Source organism: Lutra lutra, chromosome 3, assembly GCF_902655055.1.
Source record: "Lutra lutra chromosome 3, mLutLut1.2, whole genome shotgun sequence".
Classification (NCBI taxonomy): Eukaryota; Metazoa; Chordata; class Mammalia; order Carnivora; family Mustelidae; genus Lutra; species Lutra lutra.
In genome coordinates this window covers 98,986,954-98,999,056 of record NC_062280.1, presented here as the reverse complement: position 1 = coordinate 98,999,056, position 12,103 = coordinate 98,986,954, and the positions used below count along the sequence as shown (strand labels likewise).

At 38.5% G+C, this 12,103-nt stretch overlaps 1 protein-coding gene across 1 annotated transcript in view; it reads right to left on the bottom strand.

Moving 5' to 3' along the window:
• Window positions 1-12,103, bottom strand: part of NCKAP5 (NCK associated protein 5) — a 915,059-nt gene that overhangs the window by 351,165 nt on the left and 551,791 nt on the right.

Sequence of the window (12,103 nt, the reverse complement as noted above, 5' to 3'; positions counted from 1 at the left end):
AGAGTAATGAAACCACACAAGATTGAGCAGGAGGCACCTGTAGGGTCATCCCCACACTGACAGGAACACTGGACTCAACTCCAGGGTACACTGAGTGTACCTAATCATATTCAAATAGTTGGGAAAGCTGCCCAAACTCACAACACCCCAAAGAAGGAAGCTTATTATTTGAAAACTCAGCTAAATGTGGATAAAATAACAATGGGATAAGGATAAAAATGTAATCATCTCTGAAATGTGTGATAATTACTATCAAAAATGAATCCTCTACTTCTGTCTCCAGGTTTACCCTTTTTTAGTGAAGCTGAAAATGCCTGCCTGGGCCAGTCCCTGCACACTGCTAAGGGAGCTGTGCTAGATGTCAGCCACCTGCTTTCTTGTCCTGGCTCTGTCACTAACCAGTCATGTGACCTTGGGTGAGTAATGAGTTTCTGTGCTTCTGTTTCCTCATACTAAAATTAGCCTGTCATAAAACAGTTGCTCAATAAAAGTTACATTCTGGCTAATTAAAGCAGAAGTTATTTGTCAATTCAACAATATTTATAAGGTATTTAGCACGTATTTAGCATTGGCCAACACATTGGGGCAATCAAAGAAGACTTTGAGTGAGTCCATCTTTGTTTAACTGAAGGTATGAAGGTTGCTAAGAAACACAACATAAAGAACATTAAAGATAAGCTACAGAGTTTGGCCTTGATCCCACAGCTAGATGAGAAACAATGAGTGTTTTAGAGAAGAAAACTACTTAACCAAAGAGGTGTTTGTGGGAGCTGAGTCTTGTGGTGATCAGCTAGAGAATAAGGACCACTTGGTCTAGAGAAGGAATGAGCTGGGTGGAGATTACAGTAGGAAACAGGAGAAGAAAAATAAAGAAATGTGTAAAAGAGACACTTTCAGGAGTCAACAGGGCTCAGAAATAACTACACAAATGAATAAAGATAAAGGAAAGCCAGAAGAGACTGCATGGGTTTGGGTGGGATCCCACAGAAGAATTTCAAGAAGGGAAGCAAGTTGGGGTCTAGGACAGTGAGAGTTTGTTTTTAAATCTTAATTTATTCTATTAAAAGCAATGTGCCCTTTGAAAACCAAAATCTTGAGAGAGTAGAACTTGTTTCAAATAACAATGCTGTGAGCTGCATGCAATAATGCACAAAGCATGAGTCAGGCAGAAGGCAGGCTGTTTGAATGATTCTGCCTCAAGGGGTCAGGGACATCATCACCGCAAAAGGTAAAACCTGAGTGGGACTGTGAAAGGTGGAGAGGAATTCAGTGAACAGACAAGAGAGGAAGGCTATTCCAAGGAGAGAAAGCACATAAAAAAGAATGCAAGGGTGGAAAATGGTAGAGTCATAATGTCAGAAAACCATGCCGATTGCACCTGGATGGGCTATGTCTGTGGCTGCCTACTCTCGGTTATGGTTCATATGCCAAAATAACCTTCCCCTCTACCTTGGAGTACACACTAGATCTCCATCCTACACATTCTTTTAACAAGGTCCTTGTGAAATAAACAGTTCAGACCAGGCTTCTGCTACTTGTGAGGGAGCACAGATCAGCTAGCCATGACAGGAGCAAATATTTTTGATGCATTATGCATTTTAACGTTTCAGAAAGCAATGCCCTTAAAGAAGAAATAGGTCATAGGATGCAGAGATTTACTGGAAAGAAGCATGGACAGATCTGGTGCCTAGGAATCTGGGTTTCCTAGCAAGGAATGAATCTGAGGAACAGCAGGAAGAAATTGTATACAGTGGGCCTAGAGACAAGGGAAACTCAGAAGTGAATAAAGAGATCCCCAGAAGGGAAAGAGGAAAGGAAGAAAGGTATTCTTTTGCCTACTTCATATTTTTCATGGGGTTGAATATATGCTGGAATGTTTATATCTAAAGCCTTGATGAAAAATGTGTCTTCTTTCTATTTACGAATGTGTCTCTTTCTCTCTCTCTATATAAATACACACATACACACAAACACACATATACATACATATGTATATGTATATACATCTAAACACATGTGTATGTATATGTACACGCACACATGTACATGATACTTACCATGATTTTATTTGCTGTTATGCAACCTTTAGTTCTTGAGCAAAATAAAGGGCAATGGTATGCATGCTTCTGAGATGATCCCCAAAGATCTTTGGTTCCTGTTATCTATTTGAGGATGATGTCTATTTCCTTTGAGGATAGGCTGGATTTAGTGACTTGCTTCTAACCAACAGATATGGGATGTCACTTCGGTGATTATGTTACCAAAGTTTGTGACTTCTGCCCTCCTGGCAAACTCTCTGTATTGCTTTCTCCATTTGCATGCTCTGGTGAAGCAAACTACCATGTTGAAAAGGTCCATATGGCAAGGAACCGAGAGCTGTCAATGGGCAAGCTGCGGCAAGAAAGCGAATCCTACGAATACCAAGAGCTCTTGGAAGACAGTCTGTCCCCAGTTGATCCCAGAGGTGAGGGCAGCTCCAGAGCAGATGCCTTCAGAACAGCTTGTGAGAGACCCTGTAGCAGAGGCTGCAGCGAAGCCAGACCCACATTCCAGACTCGCAGAAACTGTGAATGTGTATGAGGTTTTAAGGTAATTAAGTTTTGAGGTAATTTCTTACAGGTCAATAGATTACCAGCATAAAGGCCAAGTGTTAAAATATATCCTCTTTATTCAAACAAGGAAAACTGTAAAGTTTTCCCCATATTGACTCTGGCCTGTGAAAGTTTCCTAGACATATATGCATTTTTCTCCAATATATATATATTCTATTATAATCTATTTACATTTCTTCATCCTATCCCCATTTCTTTGTTTCTCCTTTGATTATAAGGTTTGGTTGCAAGCCTACCATTTTCTTCATAATCAGTGAGGAACTTCTTTCCAATGCAGATCTTATACTGAGGACTAGCTCTATTTGATATATTCAATGTGCATCTCTTATATTTGAGCCATATATAGATGTATTAATTGCTTCTCACTGACATTACTATAAACTATATGAGAGCATGAAGGATATCTAATCACAGAGAGTAAAGATCTATGACCCAAACAGAATTGCTTGTACTTCATAGCTCTTCAATGTGTATTTGGAATTAATTTTGCAGATATAGTACAAGTATTTCACAGTTCTTCCAAGCATATTTGGGACTAATTTTGCAAATATAGTACAAGCTCTTCCACAGCAAGTTCAAAGGACTCTTGAAAGTAACTTACACAAAGAGAAATTAGTGAATGTCTTCATTTACTACCCAAATTTAAAATAAATAAGTCATATAAACACATAATTTCCCTTTACATATGTTTTGGCAGAATATAAGTTAAGGATGATAACCACTGGACCTGCCTACGGTATCAAAGTAAAGTAACTCAAAGGGAAGTTATACTCCTAACTCATAGTGCTATGTAAATATATAGTGCTCACTATGCAATAAAATAATAGACCTTAATAAGTAAATATAAGCTAGAGCATTTTATTTAATTCTGAAAATTTAGAGTTAACTTATCTTTTACTAAGAATAAACAAAAGATGTTCAAAAACCCATTTACTTGTATTTAGCACAGCAAATGTGGAAGAAAGTTACACACTTATTTTCAACAATTATAATTTCCCAATATTGAAAACAACAGCTGTGGAAGAAAGTAATTAACATGATTTACTATATAATCATTCTATCATTATATGCTATTTAGAAATACAGTAGCAAAAATGAGTGGCTTTCTTGCTTGTGCTCATAAAAAAAAAAAAAAAAAAAAAAAAAAAAAACGCCCTGTTTTCTCAACTTCTTTTGTATCAACTATACTTTAAAAGCAGTTTTGTTCATTTATGAGGAAACATTTTATGATACATTTCCTTGCATTCTGTAACTCATTCCCTATTGCCAGGTACAGCTGTTTAGTATGTGTGCCTAGCTGCACATACCATGGGACAAATAGATCCAGTGCACATCTTCCTGGAGTGATAATGTATTTGACTACGTGCCACAGAAAAGACGATGATGGGTCTGAAAAGATAACCAAGTCTTCTACTTGCCTATTTCTGACTATGCTTTTAGGTAATGAAAAGAATTATAATGCCGGGTGAATTAGTCCAATTACCACCCTAGAGAAAGGGACAAAGAAAATGAGTTCTTTCCCTTCACTTTACTATCCTTATTACCATCCAATTTTCTCCAACTTATTCTTCCCATTGTGTTTTGTGGTTGAAGTATGATGTAGCAAGAAGATTTAAAAACAGGCAAATATCCAAACCATTTTCCTACATTGGGTAAAATGTTTCTCAGTGTCTGTAGCTCCAAAAATAACTGAATGCTGGCTATCTATAGCATAAAGCTATTAATTAACCAGCATATCATCTTTTGGATATATGTTTATTTTCTCTTGTTGTCCTTTCAAGGCTAATTACAATTTTTGAGAAAGCAAAGACTTCTAGTTTGTATGTTTCCAGAACCAGAAAACAAAGATCATGTCATTCAATGAAACATGACAATACGTTAGAAACAATATGTGCAAAGGTGGTAAAAAAGGTATTACTTCATACTTCTCAGTGGCTCAGTGTCTGTGAGAGTTATGATACACTGTCAGTAAACTCTGCTGGATGCCATGCATAGAAGTGTTTTAAAGGAGAACCTGACATTGTTAATTATGGCATGAACACGCTACTAAATGTTAGCAAGGAGTAGGCCTAAAAAAGTAAGACCAAGAAGAGTCATCACAGAACTTTCTGAGTAACTGTAGTTCAGAATTAAGGTAACAGGATTTCCTAGTAATATCTGTTAGGGATATTTCCATTGGAGCCACAATAGAACCAAGTTCATTCTTAAACTCTAGGGACGATGGTCACTTGGGTCTGCACAGTGATAATGGCATACTTTCTCATTATGGTCATCTAAAACCACAGCCAACTACATCTGTTCTATTTTTATTAAAGAACACAATCAGGAGTCATTGCAGACTCACTTTACCCTGCCTTGAGAAAAAGAGGAGGCATTACAGAAAAAGATAAGCATGACAAAGAGTTAAAGATTTCAGAAAACCAACTGCCTTTCAACCCGAAGGATATTTTGCTGCTGTCCTGAAAAAAAAAAATGACAACTTCTTTAGAGGAAAAAGATGCAGCTTTCTTTAAAGGCATTTTAACTTGCCTTATTAGATTCTATTTTTAGTCTTGGACATTTTATTTTATTTTTTACTTTTTTAAAATTTTTTATTTTTTCAGCATAACAGTACTCATTATTTTTGTACCACACCCAGTGCTCCATGCAATCTGTGCTCTCTCCAATACCCACAACCTGGATCCTCCAACCTCCCACCCCCCGCCCCTTCAAAATCCTCATATTGTTTTTCAGAGTCCATAGTCTCTCATGGTTCACCTCTCCTTCCAATTTCCCTCAATTCCCTTCTCCTCTCCATCTCCCCTTGTCCTCCATGCTATTTGTTATGCTCCACAAAGAAGTGAAACCATATGATAATTGACTCTCTCAGCTTGACTTATTTCACTCAGCATAATCAGACATTTTAAATCAAAGGAGGCTTTGTCTGCGAGTCTATCAGGGCTTTGAGAAGACCAGTGCGGCAGACGGCTCCTAGGGAACTAGCCTTGGTGCTGACTGCAACGGGGATCTAGCCATACATCAAAGCATCAATTCTCTCTTCTGCCCTCCCCTACTCCTGTCTAATTTACCAGGTAGCTACCATGAGACTTCACTGCAATGTGGTACACCAGATAGTTGTGAATCATGCTGCTGAATGGGGGTAAGAGACACAACACCTTGGGACTAAATGCAGTTGGGATAGAAGGCATTCAGTAAGAGTTAGCAGAGCTCTCCTCTCAAGTGATAATGGTGACTCCCTAGGTCTACTTCTCCCTTGAGGTAGTAACCATGAAAATGACTTCTGACATCAAAACTACCCCAAGCATTGAGATGTGAAGGTTCTACTCGGAGATCAGTTCACACACATCACGTAGCATGTAATACCACAAACCATATCACAAACACCCTCGAGTTTCTATTTCACTCATTGCAACTCCTAATTTAAAAGATTACAGAGTAGAAGGCACTAAACACAACAATTTACTGGCACTTACATTCTAGACCCTGTTGTAAGTGCCTTGCATGTGTTAACTCATAAAATTTTCAAGATAATAACCTCTAGGAGTAGCTATTATCATTATCACTTACTCATGTACCCCCCTTAACTTAGTTGAAGCAAATGAGACAGACACGTTAAGTGACTATCTCAAGGTCACACAGACTTTAAGTGGTATAGTAGAATATGCACTGGGGTGGTTTGACTCTCATATCCAGTATCCAAACTCTTTCACGTCCCTGCCAGCTCTATAGGGAGCTTGTACAGAGGACTCTTGTCTTAAAAGGAGGGCTGGACTAAACACTTTGAATCCTTCCAGTCTGAAATTTTTGTGATTGTAAGATGAGTTTTGCTTTTATTTTTGCTTAAACAAGTGATTTTTTTCCAAAAATGTTTATCATATGCTAATGTACAATTTACCCACATGATAATTGTAATTTGTTTAGAAGTACTCAATTATTTATTCTTTGCCCAACTGCTTAACTATTCAAAATTTTCAGTTCTATATTTGTTTATAAAATATTATATGTATAGTATTACATTGAGTCTGTACTGGTATGTGAAATTTATTGATCTTTGGATAAAATTCCTAGAGGGAATTATTTAACATATCTCAGAATATATTTTCTCATGGACTCAGAAAATTTAATAATATAAATTACTAAAATTTCCAATATTTCTATTCCTATAAGAACAAAACCAAAATATTCCCAGTAAGTTGGTTTCTTTCCAGATAACTGTTAACTACCTATTCAATCAAGCACATTAAGAAAATCTTTGGTAACTCTTTTCCTAAAATGAACCACATATTTTAAAGTTTCACTGGTATGATCTGAACATAATTTTTCCAGGAACATTTAGAACAGTCATTATAACTATCAATTGCTGAGTATGTATAATTTTCCTGCCCTTTTTCTAATTTATTTGGTTGACACTGCTAGTACCATAACTAGCAGTTATTTATATCCATACAAGATTTCCCTACTGGATTGCTTCATACTTAGAAACTTTACAACCCAGTTGATTAACAATGTATCTAAAATATAAGTAAAGTAATCATGAGTGAGAAGTGGAGTTCTCTCCAAAAAAAAAATAAAGTGAGTACAATGTAGTATATAAATTCTGAGACATTTGTTTTCACTACCACAAAACCTTTTGATTCTTTTTTTATATTCTCAGCTACGTCCTAGGAAGTTGAACTCATCCCATCAATGAATTTCATACACATTTAATAGCAATATCAGCAGCTGTAGCATTAACTATAGTGATGACAATGAATATTTTACCTTGGCTACGAAGTTTGTCACATGAGACATGAAATTATGACATTTTCATTTGTCACAACTTCCAGAAGTAGGCATTACTGTCCATGTTTGAATTCTCTCCTATAAAGGTTGCGGAGGGAGAGTAACTTGCCCCGGGCAGTTAGAAGATGGAGGAGCAAAAATTCAAACTGAGGTCTGTATGACCCAGAGGAACACTAATCATTACCTGAATCATGTGAGGCAGAAGGGAGAAGTTTATTCAGGGTTGGAAAAGTTATCACTGGATAGAAACATAATCACCTAATCCACCTATTATAGGCTGTCTTAGTTATATCCAGCTGTAGCAAAATACCACGGAGTGACCTTCAACGACAAACATTTATCTCTCAAGTTCTGGAGACTGGAAAGTCCAAGATTGAGGTGCCAACAGATTTGGAGTCTAGCGAGGACTAGACTGGCTTCCTGGTTCACAGCTGGCCATCTTTCCACTGTGTACTATGTGGTAGAAGAGGGCAAGGAGCTCTTTAGGGTCTTTCTATGACAGCATCAATCCCATTCACGAGGGCTCCCTGCTAATGACTTAATTATACTCCAAAGGCCCCACCTACAAACACCATCACAATGGAGATTAGGTTTAAACACTGAATTTTGAGATAACACAAACATTCAGTCTATACATGAGGCCTTACAAAAATGGTCCATATCTAAAAGTAGAATCCTTTTGGTGTAATATGTAATAGTGTAATATTGCAATATTGTACTATTGTAATATTGTAAATATTACATTATAGTATTATAATATGTAATAGTGTAACAGTATGAGCTGACACGAAGAAGGTTGAATCAGTCAATATTTACTGAGTATCTACTATGTGAATTTCAGTAATAAATAGCTTCTCAGTGGTACTTGCCCCATCAAAGAGTACACACTTACAACTGCCCCCATGACATACTATGCTGCTCAATTGGAAACAGAAAGACAAAGTGGGGCAGTGTGCGCACAACTGGAAAATGTTTACTGACTATCCATTCCTGTTTGTTTTCCTGCTTCAAATAAGCCATAATTGACTTTGGAAACCCACTGAACAAAAAGAAATGTTAACAAGGATTTTTCTGGTTATATAGCTAACCCCATTAGAAAACAAACTATCCCTAAGGGCCTGGTGAGATTGGCTGCCCAATCAAGAAAATCCTCTTAGTTATGTACTCAGCTGTCAATGCAAACAGGTACTTGCAGACCCTGTTAGTCAAATCCCCCTCCTGCACAGAAATAGTGTTTCAGAACTGTGTTCTCTGGTATCCACATGCAGAAATGGGTACAGATTAGGTTTTGGTGAAGGAAATAGGAACTCTTATCACTGACAAGTTTTCTCATCAAATCACACAATCAGAGAATTGATTCTGAGATGGGAATGACCTTGGGGGTTACAGAAGGATGGCTAATAATGGAGCACTGGGGGTGAGGGCTATTCTTAGGATGATGGATGAGCACCTGGACACTAGTTTCCCCACGTAGGATCTCACACTCAGTGCGTGCAGGGTCCAGGCAGGCAAAGCAAGTCTAGGGACTGGCCAGGGGAACAACCCAGGCTCACCTCTATCTGATCAGGCCTGCTATGCAGAGTTCATCCTGTGTCAAGAGATAATCCAGTGCTCTATAGAAGATAGAAATCCAGATTTTACAGGTACCTTTATATTTTAAAGTCAGGGAGGGGATCTGTGGGCTCCTTGAGCTCCCCCAGGCTGCCAACATCATCTCTGACCCGGAGGACAGGCAGGAAATTCAAGATAAGTACAGGATATACTGACTGGCCATTTGGATGAAGCCTGGTTAATATGTGGATATTTTGATAAGATATAAAAATTGAGCATTAGTTATTTTTTATTATAAAATATTAGTTATTTTTTATTATAAAACCCTAAGTGCAGCAGACACTCAGGCATAAGGTAAGCCTTGGGGATAGAGGAATCAGGACACATACTTGTGCTAAAACACACACACACACACACACACACACACACACACACACACACACAGGAGCTCTTTAAAAGACCCCAAACTGTGCTTTTACATTTTTATGTGGCCATTTGGATGTCACAGGGTCACAACAGCCATTTCCTAATATCCCTATCAATAAAGCTACTGTATCTGACACCCTGTGGGAACAGACAACTTATCTTCAGCATCAGTGCCAGACCAAATCCAGTTCAGTGGAGGGCACTTTCTGAAGAAGGAGAGTAGGTGCTGGTCAATGTTTTGGCCAATGGGAAAGTGGAAAAATCATGTAATGTCCATTTCCTGTGGTCATTTTTGACCATAAACTAAGTAGCTTAAAACAAAAGAAAAGTAAGTGCTCACAGTCGTGGAGATTGGGAAGTCCAAAATCAAAGTGTCACCAGAATGTGCTCCTTTGGTTCTGGGGAAAATCTATTCATTGCCTCCTCCAGTTTCTAGTGACCCTCAGCATTACCTGGCTGTGACCACAGCTCTCTCTGCTCTGACTTCACATTTTCTTCTCTGTCTTCTCTTCTGTACATTTCTCTTACAAGGATACCCACGATTACGTCTGGGGCCCACACCAATAATTTAGGATAAGCCCTTTCAAGATCCTTAAATTATTCACATGTAAGATATTTGTTCATAGAAAATATATATTAGCATCTGACCCCAATTCCTGGCATGGAGCTCCTAAAACCTTGGTAAACACTAGGAACATCATTTGTTCTACTGAGGCAACTATAAATGAGCTCCTGGTTTGGGTTGGTCACCAGAAAGTCTAAACCATGATTAGAAGCTTGGAATTTTCAGGCCCACACTCCATTTTCCAGAGAGGGAAGAGAGGCTAGAAATGGAGTTAATAATCAATCATGTCTGTAAGAAAAAGCCTCCATAAAAATCCCATTAGTGAAGAGTTCAGAGAGCTTCCAGGTAGGTAAACACTTTCACATCCTAGGTGGTGATGCACCCGATTCCATGGGGATGACAAATTCTGCACTGGGGGTCCACACAGACCTTGTCCTGTCTTTTTACCTGTCTGTTCATCTTTATTCTTCATCATATCCTTAATAAGCTGGTAAACATAAGTAAGTGCTTCACTGAGTTCTGTAGGCCCCTCTAAAAATAAATCAAACCTGAGAAAGAAGTCATGGGAACTTCTGATTTGTAGTCACCTGGGTACAAATGGGTAACCTGGAGACCCTCTTACAAATAGCATCTGAAGTAGGGTGGCAGCAATCTTATGGGACTGAGCTCTTAACCTGTGGGAATTGATGCTATCTTCATGTAGAGAGTATTGACACTGGATTAGATTATAGGACACCCAGCTGGTACTGCAGAGATTTGCTTGTTATGAGGAAAATGTCTACACATTGTTGATGAGGAGTGTTAGAAGTGAAGTATTCTGTGTGAGTCGTATAGGAGGCATACAGGGAAGAAACACATAGTAAGGAAGAACTGAGTTATTTCCTACACAGAAAGGAAAAGTATGAGGTGTTTTTTTTGTTTGTTTGTTTGTTTGTTTTTGCAAAAAGTAATACTTATAGGTTCTGGGGATAGGGCATAAGGATTTCTTTTAGGGAACCACCACTCAGTCCACTATAATGGGTAATGGAGCAGATAGCAGATTGTGAAAGGTGTCCAGAAATCTAGAGCCCTAACATAGGATCTCAATTCTGGGAAACCTGAGGAACCTTACAGGATTTTAATAAATGAATTCAAGTAGACAAGATCAAGAAGTGGTTACTGGGCTAAGGGAACCCACATGATAGGATCTGGGGAGACGGTGTGGGCAACTGCCAGCTTAGGAAGCCTGTGCAAAGCCTATGTGCCTAGGCCAGAGGGGTCTAAGAACAATGGGGAAGACTCAGTCTGACTATGGGGTTTTAGGCATCTCAGTGCAGGTTCCAGATCAGCTGACCTGCCAATTGGCAGATGGAATATTGCTTATAAAATCAATACTGCTGAGAAGCACATTCAATGATGTCTTATAAGCCTCAGGAGGTCCCCCTTTGCAGAAACTATTTTGAGGGCTGGAATTCTATAGAGCAAGTCAAGGCAAGGTCTTCCAACTTACTTTAACTATTTAACTTTTACAAGTAAAGGGATATTTTAAGTAACTTTCAAGTAATCATCAATCCATCCACTTGGCTCTTAACATTAGAACCCCTAATTTTGAACATAAGGAAATGGTCCATCTGCCTTAAGATTGTTTGTAACTAAATCCTATTATAATTCTGCATATGCAATTGTATGGCAAAGGTTAGCTCTGACCTAGGAGTTCAGATACCCTGAGATCAGGAACACATCATCCCACCATCTGTATATAAACATACTAAACTTTAGAGCAGCCCCTCCAGGGCCAGGTCTGGACCATGGAGTGCTGATCCCAGAGCCAGGCCCAGGTAGCAGAGGCTGCTAATGACATGTCCCTTGGTATAAGGCAGCAACCAGAGAACTCCAGACTCTAGCACCGTTAAGCCACAAAGTTTGCAGGACCTGGAGCAAGTTCAGTGTACACACTCCTCAGAGAGAGTGGTCAGGATAGAAAACTGGTCCATGCACAGCTTTAATTTGATTTTTTTTAGAATTTTTTCAACTATTTAATGATTTCTAGATAGGTTACTCAACACTTAATAAAAATTTAGAAAAAAATATAAATATGTCAGTGAAATTCTAAGTGGAAATAACAGAAGAGAAACCACTCCATCTGTGAAACTGTGTCTTAAGGAATATATGGAAAGAAATATAATTC